General features: G+C 41.7%; 1 protein-coding gene and 4 non-coding genes across 5 annotated transcripts in view; 1 reads left to right on the plus strand and 4 right to left on the minus strand.

Annotated features, from left to right (window-relative positions):
* Window positions 1-22,650, plus strand: part of LOC128439046 (whirlin) — a 123,932-nt gene that overhangs the window by 12,896 nt on the left and 88,386 nt on the right. The window lies entirely within an intron of this gene.
* Window positions 14,933-15,005, minus strand: trnar-ucg (transfer RNA arginine (anticodon UCG)). The gene has a single exon. It is a non-coding gene; the product is annotated as a tRNA-Arg (tRNA).
* trnar-ucg (transfer RNA arginine (anticodon UCG)) lies at window positions 17,391-17,463 on the minus strand. Its single transcript has one exon. It is a non-coding gene; the product is annotated as a tRNA-Arg (tRNA).
* trnar-ucg (transfer RNA arginine (anticodon UCG)) lies at window positions 19,849-19,921 on the minus strand. Its single transcript has one exon. It is a non-coding gene; the product is annotated as a tRNA-Arg (tRNA).
* trnar-ucg (transfer RNA arginine (anticodon UCG)) lies at window positions 22,307-22,379 on the minus strand. Its single transcript has one exon. It is a non-coding gene; the product is annotated as a tRNA-Arg (tRNA).

The following is a 22,650-nucleotide window of genomic DNA, read 5'->3' on the forward strand; positions in this document are numbered from 1 at the left end:
ATAACAAGATCATCTGCATACATGTTGATGTTTTATTTAAGGTGTATTCAGTAGGAATATATGTTAATTTTAAAGAGAGTTCTATATATCGTGGTGATGATTACAACTGGAAGTGACTTTAGCATAAGCTGCTCTGAGGGTGAAGCAACAGTACATTCACTGTGAAGAGCCCTCGAAGTGGCTCCTGTAGACTAGGTGTCTAGAGCCAATGTCTGCATTGGCCTCTTGTCCCGGACATCACCTCTCCTCTAATGTAAAAATAAACCCATCTACCACCTCCGTCATAGCAACAATTCCCTCCCTCCCTCTCGTCTTCCGCCTACCCATCCGGCTCCACGCAAAACCCACTGAGAGCTCCTCTTCCACCCACTCCATCCTGGCTCGAGCACCTTGGGGAAGCAAATATAGCCCAAATCGTGCTCGAGTGTCGCTGCTTTCTGAGGGTTACAGGGCTGACCTTTTCCTCGCTCTATCTCTGAATGGCTCGGAGCCTGCAGAAATGTTGGGCCCAGAATAGAAAGCAGCTACTTCTGCCTCATCCTCTAATTCACTGTTGTGATACAACACTGAACAAAGTGAATCGATGTGCCTGCAGAGACTTCCTTTATAGTGCTGCAATCTCATTTTTTAGTGAAGCTATAGTTGCAGACTACCATCACTCTCTTTGGTTTATCTAGGTCGCTCTTTTCATCAGCGTCCGTTGAGTAGCCGGATACTTTAATGTCATCAGGGCCATAATTTGGTAAAGGAGACATAGACTGTTCTGTGTGCCGTCAAACGTTTTTTTTAGGCTACACACAACTATTTCAATAACTTTTGTTTACAAATAAATGTCATAGAGCAACACTCAGAAAGTATGTGCTGTTGTAATGAATCAATTGTCGTATACCATGACAGACTCTGTGTGCCACTAGGGCTGCAACTAACGACGTTTCTGATATTCGATTAGTCATCGATTATTGAAACGATTAATCGACTAATCGGATTATGAATGACACAAATTCTCAATTGCTCTTATTTAGCCAACAGCTTTTAAATTTAGCTTGAGGTTTTCCGAGGCATGTGATGACAGAAAATAAAGCCAATAAAGATCGATACTTCATAAAAAAAAATGTCTCTTAATAAACTTTGTTGCATATTAGGGTACTATTGACACAAAAGCAAAGAAAAATCACGTTTTTGTCCATTTAAAACCAAGGACAGGCAAAGTGGATACTAATAATTTTTTATTAGCACTTTGCCTGTCTCATCTCATGACGATGAGATGAGACAGGCAAAGTGCTAATAAAAAATTATTAGTATCCATTTTTCCTGTTAACAAAAAGGACAGGGAAAGAATCAGCAATAAAAACATCAACAAACGAAACTATGGTAGACTGCATTATGGTAATTCAAAAATATGTTTGTCAGGCAATAGGATAACATTACGCTGTTAAACTCGTTAAAAAAAAGTTTAAACAATATGTTTGTAATGGATTCTAGAATCCTGTGCATAGGTGTATACCTTAATAGCAAGCTAGCTAACAGGCTATCTTACCGAGGCGAGTCTGCATCCTCCTCAAATGCGCGTGTCCTGCTTCCATGGAGAGCAGGTCCGCCCTACATATATTACACATAGTTTTTTTTCGAACAATGTTAAGGGTGAAATGCTCCCGAACTATTGACTTCCTGGTACGCGATGCTGTTGCAACGGACCTCGACATTGGTCCATATTTTGTCGCTTTTGCATATGCACGACTTTCAGAGATAGGAAGGAAGCGAGATGGCTTACTCCTCAGCTACTTCCATCAGCACCTCCGGTAAAACAACGTTTAGTTCAGCTGCACGCTTTATGACGTAACCAAAGAATCATTGAATGTTCTGATTCAGATCCCCATCTTTGGTTAGGTTTATAAAGGCTCTTTGATCAAGGGGGTTTTGGTTAAAGGTAAATAAACACTTTTAATGCAAAGTATCTCTGAACTTACTGTTATAGATCAGACCACAGCCCTTTCTAACCATGACCAGAAAAGCAATTAACTAATAAAACCGTAGCCAAGAAGAAGACATGGAAAACAAGAATGGGCTGTTTGCTTAGTCGGTGGTAATGCTGGTTGTAGCTTTCTTTCTGAAACTGTTAAACTGACCTGCAGCAATTGAGCAAATAAAGACCTGCTGCTGGACCCCAGCAGAACTTGCTGAAGCACAAAGAGATGCTCACCTGATTATTTCAAGTTCAGTGAAGCTCGGCTCAGTTTGGAGTATCCTGACCTGTAGAATCAATTGCCTTTGTTGTGAACACACCCATTGTCGTTGTTAACGTCAATCACGTCCAAACTGACTCCCAGCTGCTGGTCACCTGTTTATTGACATTGAACATATTGCAATTCCAAAGTGCATAAAATGTTATGCTGCACTTCCTTTGGCCCTTAACAATACTCATTCCATGTGTGAAGCCGATAAGAAGAACAATTTGTGAGATATGCGTTCCACATACTGGTAGCCATCCATCAATAAACCAAACGGAAGAAGAAGATGAGTGACAACATCTTCATGTTTGACTTCCTGGCTGTAATCTCAACAATGCTCCACAATTGCTCTGACCTCAGACAGACCCTTTTTATCATAGCAATGGCAGCAGAGGCCCATATATTGTAATATTCAGTGCCTCAATTCCAATAAAAACGCAATTGTAAAAAAAGAGACCAATAACCTTTACATAAACATTTACCAACTTCAAATTATTGAAGTGTAAAATTGAGTAAATCATTAAAAGAAAGTTTAAAATTGGAGTTTACAGTGTGATACAATATTTTCAAAACTAGTGGTTAATCTAAATGTTGGTTAGGAGCTGGGTACAGATGTGACAAACTAGTCGACCAGTTGTGCATGTGCATGATATCGAACTATAGGCTGGTAGGATTTAGCCGTATTAATCCGTCCATGTGCTTCATCAGAGCTACTTGTCCAATGATTGAATCTGTAACAGTCTTCTCCTGTAACACAGTGGAATTGGGCAGGCTGTCAGGCTACAACCATCTCTGTTAAAAACATTAAACATCTTGCTGTGTGCAAAGTTAGGTTAGTGAGAAGAGTTTAAACTTTCCTTTTAGGCTCCAATTTCTACGCTTCACACAACTGTGTGCACAAATGAGTGGAACTCTGTGAATGCCTTCAAGGAGGCATAGTCTAAGAGTGTGCGTTATCTCCATACTTAACAACACCATGTCTCTTGTCTCTCTGTGATGGCTGCAGCGTGTCTTCCCATTTGGCTGTTTAGAAAACATCTTGCATTTAATTTATGATGTGGTTGGACAACACAACGTAAAATTTACTTTTCCAAAATTTGAAGGCAGACTGTGATTTTTTTCTTTGAAATGTTTTATATTTTTCAGCCAGGGTGTTTTTCTGCGGAGTTCCGTTGATCTTTCCGCGTGTCTTAGTGGGTTTTCTCCAGTCACTCCGGTTTCCTCCCACAGTCCAAAGACTTGTGGCACTGGGGTAACCTTTATCTCTGAATTGACCATAGCTGTGATATGTTGGCGACCTGCCCAGGGTGCACCCCATCACCTACTGCAGCTTGGATCATCTCTAACCCTGACCCTCAAGAGGATATACAATATAGATATTGGATAGATGGATGGGTAATTAGACAACCAAAACCTAATCATTGGTTGCATAACAAAAACCCATTGTAATTATTCTGAAGAGGATAAAAAAACAGTTGAGGACAGAATATTTAATTGGTTTAGAAAAAAAAGAGTTAATGACTCATTTACATGTCAATGTTCTAATTTAAGACGTTTTGTAGGTCCCCCGTGCCTGGACAAACTGTATGAGTGAACAGAAAGTCACTCATCTTCTTTACACAGATTGGTTTGGTGGTTTTCCTTCTCTGCCAGTGAGGCCATTGCTATTCTTGCAGTCACTGTCTTGATGGGCTGCTTAAAAATAGCTATGGGATTCCTCTTTATTGGACACCCTGCTCTGAGGCCCTAAAGTCAACTGTTTAACTGTCTATAATGACCTCCACTTAGAGACCGATCACCTGTCAGAGTAATTTCCATCGTCCCTCCTCATACCTCTCCCAAAAGAAATTGAGCTGTCACACCACATAGAGAACTTTTAATCAAAGAGCTGTTGTGCCACTACAATGGTAACATATCCGGCAGAGATGCTGGATGAGCGTCATCCATCATAGAAGCAGGACAGAGACGCAGACCAGACCCAGTTTCCAGCAGTGAGGAGTTCTAAAATATCCTTTGAACAGCACCAAAATATCCTGTATGCTCACGCAAGAAGTTGTGCTGTTTTCGCAGAGATGAAATCGAGTACAAATTAAATTATACTTCTCAAAAATAAATAAAAAAATTGTCATTCAAGATGCAGAAAGTTTAATGTTTAGGAGAGTGTTCATGATGGTCTTTATAACATCCATACCCACTTGTATATACCCATCCAAAGCTGTGTAGAGTGAACAGTGTATTTAAACCAAATTAATTTGTTTATTACTGTTTTATTTATAAGTAGTTATTATTGCCATCAGTTCCATTCTTGATGGGAATTAACCTGGATGGACTAGCCTTTTTGGGGGGTTCAAAATAAAAGTGAGTGCACCTAAAATGTCGCTAATAACCCCTCATTACCTAGAAATACCATGGGCAACTATGGTAAATGTACCAAGTCAAAGTTGTGGAAGTGGGTTTGTAAAATATGATCTACCGTAACAGTAATATTCTTCTATTCTGAACTAACTTGTTGGATCTGTCTGCTCATGTCTTTTGACTCATTGAACTTTTTGTTTTTGTCCAACCTAAAACCTAAGATAAATATAAAATCATATTTTACTTTTAAAACAATGTGAATAAATGTATACTTTATATCTTTATACTTTATAATTTGATGCAGTTTCTTGTACCAGTATAAAATATGTAGGGGAAAAAACCATTAAATAAAAGAATAAAATGATACAGCAAAGAAAAATATTGTTAACAAATTCTTTACACAGTGGATATTAATATCAATGTCTCACATAACTTAACCACTTGAATGACAAGTAAACCCTATACACAATGTTCCATATTGCAGCCATGAGATCACAAGCACCTTTGGAAGTCATGAAGTACACAATTACTAACACACAACATGTCATTGGTTATTTCAAACAATATTTGATACTGTAATGTAAGTCAAATGTGTGCTTGGTAATATAAACATTATTATATGTATTTTGTATAACTTTAAAAATACACATAAGTATGTCAATTATATAAAATATTCATAAATATCTTTAAATTAGCATGCATACATTAGACTTAAGACAAAAGACAGCAAACACATTAGTGTCCACAATGTTGAAATATATGCATCGCTATTAGTGTTGTCACGATACCAAAATTATGACTTCGATGCTATACCTGCCATAATATTACGATACCCGATACTTTCGATACGATACCACAAATACGATACTATACCACATATACGATACGACAAATACGATATGATACTGGTATATCTGATAGTAATAAATAAAACATCTGTAAGGTTCCCTTTTTTACTAGCTTGTTCCTGCCCAGCTATTTGAACACTTAACAAATGGCATTCATATTAGTATTAGCCTAGAGGCCCAAATAAGTAAAATTATTTTGCATGTATAGCGTTTTCTTTCTTAATTTTTTTCTTTATTCATAATTGAGTTTAATTTTGACAATGAACTGGGCTACATTCTTGCAGCCAAATTTAAAGCTAGATCAACGTCTTAAACGAGAATACATGCAATAGGGCAAGAACACTTTCAAGTGACTGGGGTGTAATGTTTCTAAGTGCGCAAAAACACACACGCGTAACTTGAGGGAACGTCAAGTTAATTTGTCAAATCAGCATCGTATCAGGCCAATATGATAAAACCAGGAGCCGTGACAAATTAACGTGACGCCACCTCACGTTACCGTTCAACATATGAACACTGTACAGGGAGCCGCTGCAGAGGGGCTGAAGGGCGCGGGTTGCGGCCCCTGGCTCCGGAGAAAGAATGACTGACTTTTTTTTACTGCTCCGCCATTAAAGAGATGCGGACGTCAAAGCATTAGTTGCGCCTCACATTCACCATCCCACTCGCGCGCCCCACCTGTTATGTCTCCGCCCGGTCGCGCCACATAATTTCCAGATTTCACTTTTGGCATCTTTCTTTTTCGATAAGCCGAGGACGGTCGGCAAGAGCTCATGCAGATTATGCCATGTCTCCCCTGAGATCACTCGCTGTGAGTAGTGATGTGTCGGTCGTGAACGATTCGTTCGTTTTGAGCGAATCCTTACAAGGACTCGGGAGTAACGAGTCCTCTCAAAGAGAGATTCGTTCATTTATCGTGGCCGTGCATCGGGACTGTTGCATAGGCTGATGCAGGTCACGTGAAAAAGGATCCAAAGACTCGTATCCGGCAGATGAACGAATCACTGATCCGAAGACTCTGTTGGCAGAAGAACGAATCACTGACCTGAAAACACGGTCGGGAGGTGAACTATTCGTTCATCTGCGGGTACGAGTCTTTGGATCATTTTCCACGTGACCTCCAAAGGCTCAGAAGAGGAAACAGTTACCTCATTCCCTTTCGCGTGAACGCTGTTAAAAAGCAGCCATGACTGACAGCTTTTGTGTGGCAGATCATATATTTTTTAAGAAAACCTCCTCTATTATATACAGTAAAACATGACAGTTTGTATGGTTTTAAATTATAATTTATTGTCCCACTGGCATTTAATTATCACGGGAAATACTTACACTGCACTAAACTGTAAGTGTAATTGTAAAGTGAAAATAACAAAACCAGTCATTATGACTTGTGAATAGGGCTGAACGATTAAGATTTAATATGCGATTCTTTTATTTTATCCTCTCTCCCCGCCCCCAAAAAACGAAATGAATGATTTAAATATGACCAACACAATATTAGAAACTGTACAATATTCTTTCCCACATTTTTATTTAACTGCTCAATACAGAAACAAGAATAACAAATCGGTGTGCATTTAAGTAATTTAATCAAAGTCATTGTAAGTATAAACACAAGGCATGCACTATTTAATACCTGTGTGCAAATTTACCATCTTGAGAATTTTTTTTTTTTAAATATAGGTGTCTTACTACTCTCAAGTCAGTAACATTTCCAGTGTTGGGAAGGACACTTTCAAAACGTATTCTGTTACAGAATGCAGAATACATGCCCAAAAATGTAATCTGTAACGTATTCCGTTACATTAACTAATCTGAGTAACGTATTCTGAATACTTGGATTACTTCCACATTGAATTGCATTTTATAAGTGTAGGAATGCGGCGCTGTTATAGTCATTTTATGCACTTTGGAATTGCAATATGTTCAATGTCAATAAACAGGTGACCAGCAGCTGGGAGTCATCCGTTGAAACGAACGAATGACTCAAAAAGAGATTCGTTCATTTTACTGAACGAGATTCAAAGATGCGACACGGTAAAAACATCCGAACTTCCCTTCACTCGCTGTGAGTGAGGGCCGCCTGCATGTGTGAGAGCTGGCGGCCCCGCCCCTCGCAGTCTGCATGCAGAGTGACAGGGAGCGGAACAGCGAGTGCGCTCTGATTGCTGCTATTTCAATTAAGTACCGGTACTAAAAATATGCAAAACCGTATCGTTTTTAACGTAAGGGTACCGCGGTACCTTTCTAGTACCGGTACACCATGCACCACTAATTGCTATAGATCTATGAAGACAAGTACAGTTATTTTAGCAAAAGGTTTAGAAAATTGGTTTTGATTGGTCCTAGCTTGCAGCTAGCGTAAGCCCGGGCTGGGCTGTACGAGGCGGCGACGTTAGCTGATCCCAGCCGCTATGTCATCGCAAAAGCTGATCCGCCGCTGCCTCCGACGTCCCCGCATCGCACCGTGTCACTGTCGCTTCACGGCTACCCCGTAGGGAAGTCTCCAATGCTCCCAGTGAGCTGCCCTCGCGTAGATTTTGATCTAAGTTGCAAGCTAGCGTTAGCTTGCAGCTGCTACCCGTCAGACATCTAAGTGGCCGCATAAACATGTTTCATAGTCACTATTTCAGGCGGTGCTTTTTCGCTTGTTGTCATAGCATAACAGCTTTTTTATAATCATTCATCGGCCAGTTTACAATTCATTTTATTGGGGGGGGGACATATTTAAACTGCCCGGATCTGTTTAATATGTAGTGGTAGTGTTACAGTGTATTTATTTTTGAGTTTTCAAACACTTGGGGAAATGTTGCTGTTTTTCTAAGTCTGTTTTTTAACTTTGGCTCAGCCATATGAAATACAGCCATCCCAAATGTTACTCTTTCCAAAGTTAAAATGTCTGCAGCGAAGAGAGTCTACAGGCCCCTCCATCTGTCAAGGCAAACCATTAACAAATATATACAGTATATCGTGATAAAACAAAAAAATCCCATTATGAAATGTGAATAATGAAAATGATTTTCTTCAGCTACATTTTGTGGGACTGCAGTGTCTTTAGGCTGAAAGCACTAAGCATGCCAATAGTCTATTTAGTGTAGTGGAACCATCTGCTGGGACTGCAGTGCTTCTCCCTGTGGATAGGAGAGGCTGAGGAGCAGAGAGCCCAGTGCAGACATTGCAGTAAGAGGCCTGGGAGAGTGAGTGCCAGCAGCTCCTCAGCTGAGTCAGATAACATTCAGGGTCGGGCACACTGCAACATTCATTCACTCTCCAGTCCGCCTTCCATGTTTCATTTGGAACGGTTCATTTCCACACCACAACATCATTACCATGTTGGAAGTTACATTACATTACATTTCATTTCATTTAGCGGATGCTTTTATCCAAAGCAACTTACAATAAGTGCATTCAACCCCGAGGGTACAGACCCAAGACGACACAAATCAAATCAAAATATTTTTTTATTTTATTTATATTTATATAAAAGGTATGGTCGGAAGAGGCATGTTTTTAGTTTTCGGCGGAAGATGTGTAAACTTTCTGATGTCCGGATGTCGATGGAGAGCTCACTCCCAAAGTCAAGGCAAAAATTATTAATCCCCCCCACGCTGGCTGCATGATAGGTCATAAACCCCTGCCTCTCCATGTTAGCGGATCGGATAGGTTCAGTTAAAAATATACAACTACACTGAAAATTAATCTAGGTTGTTCTTTTCAAACTCACGCATATTCAGGTGTTCATGTTTGTGATACGTTTTTTGAAAGTTTTCATGAGTGATTTGTTGCTTTAAAACGAGGTGAAGTGTAATAATTGACAGCTAAGATTGTCTTTTCATTGGTTGGGTGGGTTTATCCGTGGGACTCTATAATCACTACTGGCTCCAAAGGATGGTTACCAGGGCAAGACAGCAGCATCTATGAGATATTTTGGCTGGGAGGAATCAGAAACACGTCATCCATCTTTTTATGTATCATATATTTAAACAGTGTTTGATTCGTACCAGCAAGCGAGTTTGGTTTTGTCTCTAAAGTTGTGATATACACCTTCACTGCAGCCATGACCACAGCCTGAGCCTGAGCTGAGAGTTAAGAGTGCAAAATAAGGCTCTGTTTAACAAATAGTGACAGGGGCAGTATTATTGCTAAATTTCTCTCCTGCCACAGACCAGCATGAATAAGACAGCATGTCCGTAGTCATCTGCTTCTGTTCACTCAGCAGCCTTAGCGTCCTCATAAGTCATTGTACTAACTAGTTTTCATTGTAGTGAAAGTTTCTCTCCTCCATATGCAAGAGACAGTTCCTCTGCAGCTAGAGTAGAATTCAATATTTAGGGTTAAAATGATTCCTTCATTCAGCTTTCACATATTTCACATAAGTCTTTGTAAGTGCAAATTTTTCAAGTCTCCTTTTAAAAGGTCAATCAAATAAAACTCTCACATCTTTACAGGCAGTATATTTAATATTAAAGCTAATCTTTTCAGGTTGTTTGAAAGCATCTGCTTCATTGTTGGCTCAGAGGACAGGTTCAAACTGAAATGAAACCTGTTTTGTGGGAGAGTGCAATGATATACAGCTTGTATTATTGAAATGTCTGGTATGTTGAAATATATACTCTCAAAGCGTCAAACTTCAGCCTTGGGTTCAGTGAACATTTAGCAAACCAATTTATCATGTCTAGGTATGGGACAGTGCAGGGCGGGTTATTGCGGCTTGACTGGGGTTAATGAACAGTTCACCGCCTCCCATGTGACAAGGACAAGGCTGCTAAAGAGTCAGGTTTAATTAGCTGTGACTGGGTATCTGTGCCTGTTCATCTTCTACTCTGTATCGTCTCGTGTCATATTATCACAGTCTGAACATGACACATTCATTTGTGCATCATGTTTTGGAAGCGAAGGAGCTGACAGACAACACTATTGTCATTTCTAGTAAATATTTGAAATAAATTGCTGCAGCCAAAGCACGATGCATTTTCGAAGAGTCCATTAGTACAATAGGAAAACTCTATTGTAAGTATTTTCAGCCTTATGGGGGCTATGTAACAAGCTGTAACTACAGCAGCTGACTTGTATCCACGCTGTAGAAACTTTTACTATAAGAGACAAAAGGTTGAAATTCCTCAACTATTTTTGTTAAGTTTGGTGAACGTTTTTTATGTATTTTTTGAGTTGGGAAAACTCAAAAATATAAATCTAACAGCCATGTAAGAGTAAAGTACTACATCATCGAGGGGGAACATTTTTCTTATAATTTCTCGAACCAACTTTTATCTTGTATTCTTTGTGACAGGGGTCAGCAACCTAAGGCACACAGCGCCATAATCATTGGCACACAGGCGATTTCTTATTAAAGAAATATTCAAAGGTTTTGCCGTCCCACAGCCTGTATTATTTCGCTTAATTGATGTTAACACCTCCAAGCCACTAGGTGCCAGTAATGCGTCATAGGCTGGTTGCCAATCGCAATTTAATAACAATAAGAAGAAGAAGTGTCCCATCCGGCGCTGCTCAGAATTCCCCACATGAATCTCCGTGAAGTGCAGCCGTTCAGGTGTATTGGTGATGGCATTCCCGCTGTCTAAAACACTGCTTATAGATGACAGGAAACACAAATTCACTGACCAACCTTTCACAATAAGCCTAAGAAATAAAGTAGCTTTACACTGGGTGATGATCCGATGAACAGTTCTACAGCCGAGATGTTTTTATCAAGAGGATTTAGCTTGAAAATGGCTATCTTTGTCGTAAAAGGCGAGTAGAAAAGTGTCTATCAAGAGCTCACTCAAATATAAAGCTTTATTTTGCCATGCAGCTGAGCATTTTCTTGTCACACTAAGTGTCCAGGACTCAATGGGAAGCAGGTTTTAAAATGAATCACAGGGTAATTGGTAGCAGCAGGTAAAGTATCAGCACTGCAGCAAAGCATCATTACACCATTCAGAACACAATAACATAACGATATGCAGATGCAGTAACTAAAAAGGAGACTTGCAAAAATGCATCTGTTGCCCTGGTGCATGACAGGATGTTGTTCCCTACCACCCGACCTCCTGAGATGATATGATGTACTCAAAACCTGGTCCATTTAAACATTCAATGTCTGTCTTCATCAGCCGTTCATCTTCTGGACAGAAGAGACATGTATGCGCAACCTCTCAGAACAGTTCACAGCCAGTGTGTCTGGATGTGGTGTGTATCACAAGTGGGAAACAGCATCTCAGAACAAGTATGCCTGCTGCTTTTGGCTTTGATAAAGCGGCTCAATATGAGCTGATTTATGACCCTGAAACTGTCGGAGTGACATACTGAGTCACAGTGCAGAGACTCACACTGAACATCCATCACCACTGTCAGGGAGAGCCATCCATTAACGTCATATCCATATCGTCCAAATCATTGGAAGAAAGGGGAAAGAGAGCGAAGCAGAGGACTAGTTTTAAACTTTTAATACTCAGCCTCGGAAAAGAGATAACATTGTGGTGGACAGGAGGGAAAAAAGTAAGACAGTAATAATGTCATTGTCAAGCGATCCCTGACGGAAATTGTCTGTCATCTTTATCATCCTCCTGTGAAGGCCAAAGGAAATGTTCAGCCGCAGAACAGCGGCCATGGTGTCAGTGGGGAGCAGTGTTTGTTCTCTAGGACATTTCAGCAGATGTGCTCATGTTAAACCTGAGACTGCCAGGAGGACTGAAGGAGAAGTAAGGTTAATGATAGAGGATGAAGAGAAATAGCTTAGAATAATAATCAGAGAGACTAGAATGTTGTTCTGGCTCTTACAAACTACAGTTATACACTATGTGTCTACTTTTGCTTTAGTGTGAGCTCCTTGTACTGACGTCTCAGAGGAGGACTGGGATTTGACACTGGTTCTATTTTTCCGGTTCTTTCTGTCATCTAATAATACATTTTAGCTACACATCTGATGTTATCAATTCCATATGCTATCACTTTTCACAGGACTATATGTTTCCTCATTTCATCACACATATGTCTAGACTGAACTGTGCTTTACAGTTTCAGCGTCCAGCATTGTAAAAGTCACTGGATCAGGAAAGATAAGTTTGCTGTTCACTGAGCTTAAAGTAAATTGCAGGTCTGCTGGTTCACTCTCTCCCTCCTGCTGCAGCTGAGACCCAGACATGAGACGTGACAAACAGAACAGAGGCCCAATCTAGCTGCAACAATGGAAACCCACTAGAGGCCACAAACACCTTTCAGTCACTGGAATGGCTGAGACAAAGCGGTAAAGAGACAAAAAAGCTTCCAGACTGTAGTAAAACGTCCTGCTACTTTTCATAATGACAGAAGGAACTGCTAGTGGTAAACGTGCTGGAGGAGGTATTACTATTTTACACTATTTTATTCAAATTTTGTTTTTGTTTTTTTAATTCTTGAGCATTGTTAGAAGAGAGCCTGTGACTCAAGCATTTCATTGCCAGCGACTGCTTAATTGTTATCTCTGTGCATTTGATAATAAAAGTCTTTAATCTTGAATCTACTGTTGAAGTGTTAGCTGCTAATGCTAACTGAACATTTCATGTTGCTGCTCTTTTTGAAGCAGCCACAGCAAGAAAAACAATGTAGTTGTCATATTGTTGGGGAAGATACATTACTACAACTACTGTTTTTGAGGTGAATCAGATTTAATGATGACAGAGAAAATGCAGATATCGTCCTTTTACAGAATAGAAATAGAAATAGAATGCCTTTATTGTCATTGTATCAGCAGAATACAACAGAATCAAAATTGCTGCTCCAGTGACAACAGAATGAAAGACAAAGCACTCATTTCAGTGTACTAAAGTAACATAAAGATATGAAAACACATCAAACAATGCCTTGCACATGATCACAAAAAGGTATAAAACACCCTAAAAGTCTTAAAAGTGCATATCAGTGTAAAATCATAAGAGTTGTATGGCCTTGGGGAAGATGTTTGTAAATCTGGTGATTCAAGCTTTAAGTGACCTGCAGCGCCGCCCTCAGCGAAGAGGTTCAAACAGATGGTGACCAGGGTGCAAACAGTCCTTCACAATGTTTTTGGCTCTGAAGACGTAGCCGTGCTCTGTGATATTTTCTAGTAAAGGGGGAGGGCAGCCAATAATATTTTGTGCTCTGTTGATGACCCTCTGGAGAGCTTTTTTATCGGCAGGAGAGTATCCAGAATAACAGGTTGTGATGCCGTATGACAGGATGCTATCTATTGTGGATTGGTAAAAGGTCAACAACAGCTTTCCATTCAGGTTGTATTCGATATGTGGATTCCCAGGAATTTAAACCTGTCAACAATTCTCAAACAGTCTCCATTTATGAAAATAGGTGACGATTCTGTACTTACCTTCCTTAAGTATATGTTCAGAGCTTTTACTAGTAGTATTGGATCCTTCCTGGTAATAAAATGTATAAATTGCAATTTAAAACAGACTTTGACTGGCAGCAGTTCAGTGCACTCAATTTATGTAAATTCAAACCGGTCTCGGTTTGGTTCAATCAAGTATTTATTAAGAAGCAATGAAAAGGTATGAAAAGTTACAGCAAAGCAACGGGCACCCAAAGCACAGCCCCAAGCCCTCTAGCGGCAAAGGGCAGTCACGAGTCGCACCGTATGGACGGAGTTTGTAATATTTTATAACAGTAGGTATAATTTGATTGGGCAATAACGAAGGGGAGTCAAGATTTGGTTCTTCCTCGATGGTGTGCAGGCGTAGCCCCCCCTCTTGGCACTGGAATCAGGAAGTGAACAGATGAGAGCCGGTTCACAAAGAGCACATGTGACAGACGTGAAAGAGTCAGTGGATTGGTAATGGGTCTCTGATGGTCTGGGAAGGCATATCCTTGGAGGGTCGCACAGACCTCCATATCATAGCCAACGGTACCTTGACTGCTGTTAGGTACTGGGAGGACATTTTCAGAACGATTGTCGGACCTTACGCTGGTGCAGTGGACCCTGGGTTCCTCCTGGTACAGGACAATGCGGCAAGAGTGTGTAAGCATGTCCTGGATGATGAAGGCATTGCTGCTATTGACTGTCCTTTTTGTTCCCCTGACCTAAATCCAATGTAGCACCTACGAGACGTTACATATCGGCGTATATTACGCTGCCAAGTATTGCCACAGACTGTGCAGGAGCTCACTAGACCCTGATCCAGCTTTGGCAGGATATACCCCAGGACACTATCCGCCGACTCTAAGGAGCATGCCCAGATGTTGTCGGGGTGCATACAGGCACGTGGTTGTGAGTCGCATTATGAGTTGCTGTGATAAAAGTCACGCAAGTTCGATCAACCTGTGATTTCAGTTTTCCTTTTGAAATTTGGATTGGACTTTGAATCCAGCCCTCTATGGGTTAATGAATTTGGTTTCTATTGACCGTTTCAACCTCATTTTGAATTCATTCATCAAGATCTGATGTGTGATTTAAGAGCTTACCTTGATATTTTTAAGCAGTTTTTACTGTTGGCTCTACAGAGTGGACATTTGGTTCAATTAAAAGTTATTAGACCACGAAGGGACTCGAACCCTCAATCTTCTGATTCGAAGTCAGACGCCTTATCCATTAGGCCACGTGGTCCTAGAGGCCAAATACTATGTTCAGGTCAGACTAACAAGAGAGCCATTCTTAATTTGTTGAGGCTGAATAATTTGTTAAGAATATGACAACATGTACATTTTAATTATAGCTTTGAAATACATTGATATGAATCAGTTTGCTTGGTTTTTTTGGGGAGCCTAAAGTCAAAACTTTAGTAATGCATGATGTGACAGGGGGTGAAAGATTTCGATGAACTTTAAGGTTGCTATCTGCTTTGCAAATGCTGGCAGTTGGTGGCAAATTCATCGTTAATACACCTAACTGGTTGATAAAGTAACTGAATCCATGACCGGTTAGAGCATGGTTCTAATATCACAAAGGTCATGGGTTCAAGCCCCATACTGGCCAGTTGTTTGTAAGAGATGCAACGCCATCATTTACAAAAGCTTCTCTGAATTACAGAACATGGCAGAAAGATTGCTCACTTAGTGAAATATCCAGCATGGACTGACTTCTAATTGCACCAGTGAGTTTGTTTACTCACTGTTATGGCAAGTATCCCACCCAAGTTGTGAACGATCAGATGCTAGTTACAGCCACGAACGGTTTTGAACCCTCAGATATGGAAAAGCAATATCATGCACTCAGATTTGATTTGCTCTTGGTCAATTGTTGGTCTTGTTTGTTTTTCAGCGTGTGTGTACAGAGTAACTCAAAAAAGCATGGACTCACATTTTTACCAAGCTTACTGGGAATATCACATGGCTATTTAGAGCTTGCTCATATCACCAATGTTACGAGTTCAAGCCAACATTGGCCAATAGTTTGTAAGAAGAGCATTTCTAGAATTGAAGCATTGACCAAATACTGCTCAAAAAATCCAGTGAACACTTAATTGTCAGAATTTAACAGCAAGTTAGTTCAATTTCAGGGGTATCAATCTCTCCACTTAGGAATAACAAGTGTTAATGAATAAGTTTCACCTGCTTTGGTGCAAATTAAAGTGACAACAGGTGCAATGGAGAGGCAAAAGCAAGACAACCCCAAAAAGGGAATGGTTTTGCGTTTGGTGGCCACAGAAAGCTGCTCTCTCCTTATCCCTCCTGAATGATTCTTCTTTAGTTTTGTTTTCTGCTAGTGTCCTTGTCACTACTGGTAGCATGAGGCAGTACCTGCAGCCTGATCAGGTTGCACAGGTAGTCCAGCTCTTCCAGGATGGTACATCCATACTGGCAGTCGCAAGAAGGTTTGCTGAGTCTCCCAGAACTCTCTCAAGAACAAGGAGGAGCCACCAGGAGACTGGCAGTTAAAGAAGGAGAGCTGGACAGAGGCGTAGAAGGGCATCAACCAAGCAGCAGGACAAGTATCTGCTCCTTTGCCGAGGAGAAACAGGAGGAGCACGGCCAGAGCCCCACAAATTGACCACCAGCAGGCTACTGGTGAGCATGTTTCTGACCAAACTGACAGAAACAGACTCCTTGAGGGTGGCAGGCGGGCCCGGCGACCTCTAGTGGGACCTGTGCTCGCAGCCCAGCACAGTGCAGCTCAATTGGAATTGACAAGAGAACACCAGCATTTGCAGGTCCGCCCTTTGGTGCCCTGTTCTCTTCACAGATGAGAGCCGGTTTACACTGAGCACATGTGACAGGCGTGAAAGAGTCTGGAGACGCAGTTGTGAACGTTATGCTTCCTGTTACAACATTCAGCATGACTGGATTGGCAATGGGTCTCTGATGGTCTGGAAAGGCATATCCTTGGAGGGTCGCACAGACCTCCATATCATAGCCAACGGTACCTTGACTGCTGTTAGGTACCGGGAGGAAATTTTCAGAACGATTGTCAGACCTTACGCTGGTGCAGTGGGCCCTGGGTTCCTCCTGGTACAGGACAATGCGGCAAGAGTGTGTAAGCATGTCCTGTATGACGAAGGCATTGATTCCATTGACTGTCCCTTTTGTTCCCCTGACCTAAATCCAATGTAGCACCTACGAGACGTTACATATCAGCGTATCTTACGCTGTCAAATACTGCCACAGACTGTGAAGGAGCTCACTGATGCCCTGATCCAGGTCTGGCAGGAGATCCCCCAGGACACTATCCGCCGACTCATAAGGAGCATGGCAAGACGTTGTCAAGGGTGCAGACAGGCACGTGGGGGCCATACATGGTGCTGTCACATTATGAGTTGCTGTGATAAAAGTCACGCAAGTTAGATCAACCTGTGATTTCAGTTTTCCTTTTGGATTGGACTTTGAATCCAGCCCTCTATGGGTTAATGAATTTGGTTTCTATTGACCGTTTCAACCTCATTTTGAATTCATTCATCAAGATCTGATGTGTGATTTAAGAGCTTACCTTGATATTTTTAAGCAGTTTTTACTGTTGGCTCTACAGAGTGGACATTTGGTTCAATTAAAAGTTATTAGACCACGAAGGGACTCGAACCCTCAATCTTCTGATTCGAAGTCAGACGCCTTATCCATTAGGCCACGTGGTCCTAGAGGCCAAATACTATGTTCAGGTCAGAGTAACAAGAGAGCCATTCTTAATTTGTTGAGGCTGAATAATTTGTTAAGAATATGACAACATGTACATTTTAATTATAGCTTTGAAATACATTGATATGAATCAGTTTGCTTGGTTTTTTTGGGGAGCCTAAAGTCAAAACTTTAGTAATGCATGATGTGACAGGGGGTGAAAGATTTCGATGAACTTTAAGGTTGCTATCTGCTTTGCAAATGCTGGCAGTTGGTGGCAAATTCATCGTTAATACACCTAACTGGTTGATAAAGTAACTGAATCCATGACCGGTTAGAGCATGGTTCTAATATCACAAAGGTCATGGGTTCAAGCCCCATACTGGCCAGTTGTTTGTAAGAGATGCAACGCCATCATTTACAAAAGCTTCTCTGAATTACAGAACATGGCAGAAAGATTGCTCACTTAGTGAAATATCCAGCATGGACTGACTTCTAATTGCACCAGTGAGTTTGTTTACTCACTGTTATGGCAAGTATCCCACCCAAGTTGTGAACGATCAGATGCTAGTTACAGCCACGAACGGTTTTGAACCCTCAGATATGGAAAAGCAATATCATGCACTCAGATTTGATTTGCTCTTGGTCAATTGTTGGTCTTGTTTGTTTTTCAGCGTGTGTGTACAGAGTAACTCAAAAAAGCATGGACTCACATTTTTACCAAGCTTACTGGGAATATCACATGGCTATTTAGAGCTTGCTCATATCACCAATGTTACGAGTTCAAGCCAACATTGGCCAATAGTTTGTAAGAAGAGCATTTCTAGAATTGAAGCATTGACCAAATACTGCTCAAAAAATCCAGTGAACACTTAATTGTCAGAATTTAACAGCAAGTTAGTTCAATTTCAGGGGTATCAATCTCTCCACTTAGGAATAACAAGTGTTAATGAATAAGTTTCACCTGCTTTGGTGCAAATTAAAGTGACAACAGGTGCAATGGAGAGGCAAAAGCAAGACAACCCCAAAAAGGGAATGGTTTTGCGTTTGGTGGCCACAGAAAGCTGCTCTCTCCTTATCCCTCCTGAATGATTCTTCTTTAGTTTTGTTTTCTGCTAGTGTCCTTGTCACTACTGGTAGCATGAGGCAGTACCTGCAGCCTGATCAGGTTGCACAGGTAGTCCAGCTCTTCCAGGATGGTACATCCATACTGGCAGTCGCAAGAAGGTTTGCTGAGTCTCCCAGAACTCTCTCAAGAACAAGGAGGAGCCACCAGGAGACTGGCAGTTAAAGAAGGAGAGCTGGACAGAGGCGTAGAAGGGCATCAACCAAGCAGCAGGACAAGTATCTGCTCCTTTGCCGAGGAGAAACAGGAGGAGCACGGCCAGAGCCCCACAAATTGACCACCAGCAGGCTACTGGTGAGCATGTTTCTGACCAAACTGACAGAAACAGACTCCTTGAGGGTGGCAGGCGGGCCCGGCGACCTCTAGTGGGACCTGTGCTCGCAGCCCAGCACAGTGCAGCTCAATTGGAATTGACAAGAGAACACCAGCATTTGCAGGTCCGCCCTTTGGTGCCCTGTTCTCTTCACAGATGAGAGCCGGTTTACACTGAGCACATGTGACAGGCGTGAAAGAGTCTGGAGACGCAGTTGTGAACGTTATGCTTCCTGTTACAACATTCAGCATGACTGGATTGGCAATGGGTCTCTGATGGTCTGGAAAGGCATATCCTTGGAGGGTCGCACAGACCTCCATATCATAGCCAACGGTACCTTGACTGCTGTTAGGTACCGGGAGGAAATTTTCAGAACGATTGTCAGACCTTACGCTGGTGCAGTGGGCCCTGGGTTCCTCCTGGTACAGGACAATGCGGCAAGAGTGTGTAAGCATGTCCTGTATGACGAAGGCATTGATTCCATTGACTGTCCCTTTTGTTCCCCTGACCTAAATCCAATGTAGCACCTACGAGACGTTACATATCAGCGTATCTTACGCTGTCAAATACTGCCACAGACTGTGAAGGAGCTCACTGATGCCCTGATCCAGGTCTGGCAGGAGATCCCCCAGGACACTATCCGCCGACTCATAAGGAGCATGGCAAGACGTTGTCAAGGGTGCAGACAGGCACGTGGGGGCCATACATGGTGCTGTCACATTATGAGTTGCTGTGATAAAAGTCACGCAAGTTAGATCAACCTGTGATTTCAGTTTTCCTTTTGGATTGGACTTTGAATCCAGCCCTCTATGGGTTAATGAATTTGGTTTCTATTGACCGTTTCAACCTCATTTTGAATTCATTCATCAAGATCTGATGTGTGATTTAAGAGCTTACCTTGATATTTTTAAGCAGTTTTTACTGTTGGCTCTACAGAGTGGACATTTGGTTCAATTAAAAGTTATTAGACCACGAAGGGACTCGAACCCTCAATCTTCTGATTCGAAGTCAGACGCCTTATCCATTAGGCCACGTGGTCCTAGAGGCCAAATACTTTGTTCAGGTCAGAGTAACAAGAGAGCCATTCTTAATTTGTTGAGGCTGAATAATTTGTTAAGAATATGACAACATGTACATTTTAATTATAGCTTTGAAATACATTGATATGAATCAGTTTGCTTGGTTTTTTTGGGGAGCCTAAAGTCAAAACTTTAGTAATGCATGATGTGACAGGGGGTGAAAGATTTCGATGAACTTTAAGGTTGCTATCTGCTTTGCAAATGCTGGCAGTTGGTGGCAAATTCATCGTTAATACACCTAACTGGTTGATAAAGTAACTGAATCCATGACCGGTTAGAGCATGGTTCTAATATCACAAAGGTCATGGGTTCAAGCCCCATACTGGCCAGTTGTTTGTAAGAGATGCAACGCCATCATTTACAAAAGCTTCTCTGAATTACAGAACATGGCAGAAAGATTGCTCACTTAGTGAAATATCCAGCATGGACTGACTTCTAATTGCACCAGTGAGTTTGTTTACTCACTGTTATGGCAAGTATCCCACCCAAGTTGTGAACGATCAGATGCTAGTTACAGCCACGAACGGTTTTGAACCCTCAGATATGGAAAAGCAATATCATGCACTCAGATTTGATTTGCTCTTGGTCAATTGTTGGTCTTGTTTGTTTTTCAGCGTGTGTGTACAGAGTAACTCAAAAAAGCATGGACTCACATTTTTACCAAGCTTACTGGGAATATCACATGGCTATTTAGAGCTTGCTCATATCACCAATGTTACGAGTTCAAGCCAACATTGGCCAATAGTTTGTAAGAAGAGCATTTCTAGAATTGAAGCATTGACCAAATACTGCTCAAAAAATCCAGTGAACACTTAATTGTCAGAATTTAACAGCAAGTTAGTTCAATTTCAGGGGTATCAATCTCTCCACTTAGGAATAACAAGTGTTAATGAATAAGTTTCACCTGCTTTGGTGCAAATTAAAGTGACAACAGGTGCAATGGAGAGGCAAAAGCAAGACAACCCCAAAAAGGGAATGGTTTTGCGTTTGGTGGCCACAGAAAGCTGCTCTCTCCTTATCCCTCCTGAATGATTCTTCTTTAGTTTTGTTTTCTGCTAGTGTCCTTGTCACTACTGGTAGCATGAGGCAGTACCTGCAGCCTGATCAGGTTGCACAGGTAGTCCAGCTCTTCCAGGATGGTACATCCATACTGGCAGTCGCAAGAAGGTTTGCTGAGTCTCCCAGAACTCTCTCAAGAACAAGGAGGAGCCACCAGGAGACTGGCAGTTAAAGAAGGAGAGCTGGACAGAGGCGTAGAAGGGCATCAACCAAGCAGCAGGACAAGTATCTGCTCCTTTGCCGAGGAGAAACAGGAGGAGCACGGCCAGAGCCCCACAAATTGACCACCAGCAGGCTACTGGTGAGCATGTTTCTGACCAAACTGACAGAAACAGACTCCTTGAGGGTGGCAGGCGGGCCCGGCGACCTCTAGTGGGACCTGTGCTCGCAGCCCAGCACAGTGCAGCTCAATTGGAATTGACAAGAGAACACCAGCATTTGCAGGTCCGCCCTTTGGTGCCCTGTTCTCTTCACAGATGAGAGCCGGTTTACACTGAGCACATGTGACAGGCGTGAAAGAGTCTGGAGACGCAGTTGTGAACGTTATGCTTCCTGTTACAACATTCAGCATGACTGGATTGGCAATGGGTCTCTGATGGTCTGGAAAGGCATATCCTTGGAGGGTCGCACAGACCTCCATATCATAGCCAACGGTACCTTGACTGCTGTTAGGTACCGGGAGGAAATTTTCAGAACGATTGTCAGACCTTACGCTGGTGCAGTGGGCCCTGGGTTCCTCCTGGTACAGGACAATGCGGCAAGAGTGTGTAAGCATGTCCTGTATGACGAAGGCATTGATTCCATTGACTGTCCCTTTTGTTCCCCTGACCTAAATCCAATGTAGCACCTACGAGACGTTACATATCAGCGTATCTTACGCTGTCAAATACTGCCACAGACTGTGAAGGAGCTCACTGATGCCCTGATCCAGGTCTGGCAGGAGATCCCCCAGGACACTATCCGCCGACTCATAAGGAGCATGGCAAGACGTTGTCAAGGGTGCAGACAGGCACGTGGGGGCCATACATGGTGCTGTCACATTATGAGTTGCTGTGATAAAAGTCACGCAAGTTAGATCAACCTGTGATTTCAGTTTTCCTTTTGGATTGGACTTTGAATCCAGCCCTCTATGGGTTAATGAATTTGGTTTCTATTGACCGTTTCAACCTCATTTTGAATTCATTCATCAAGATCTGATGTGTGATTTAAGAGCTTACCTTGATATTTTTAAGCAGTTTTTACTGTTGGCTCTACAGAGTGGACATTTGGTTCAATTAAAAGTTATTAGACCACGAAGGGACTCGAACCCTCAATCTTCTGATTCGAAGTCAGACGCCTTATCCATTAGGCCACGTGGTCCTAGAGGCCAAATACTATGTTCAGGTCAGAGTAACAAGAGAGCCATTCTTAATTTGTTGAGGCTGAATAATTTGTTAAGAATATGACAACATGTACATTTTAATTATAGCTTTGAAATACATTGATATGAATCAGTTTGCTTGGTTTTTTTGGGGAGCCTAAAGTCAAAACTTTAGTAATGCATGATGTGACAGGGGGTGAAAGATTTCGATGAACTTTAAGGTTGCTATCTGCTTTGCAAATGCTGGCAGTTGGTGGCAAATTCATCGTT

This window comes from Pleuronectes platessa, chromosome 4, assembly GCF_947347685.1.
Source record: "Pleuronectes platessa chromosome 4, fPlePla1.1, whole genome shotgun sequence".
Taxonomy (NCBI): Eukaryota; Metazoa; Chordata; class Actinopteri; order Pleuronectiformes; family Pleuronectidae; genus Pleuronectes; species Pleuronectes platessa.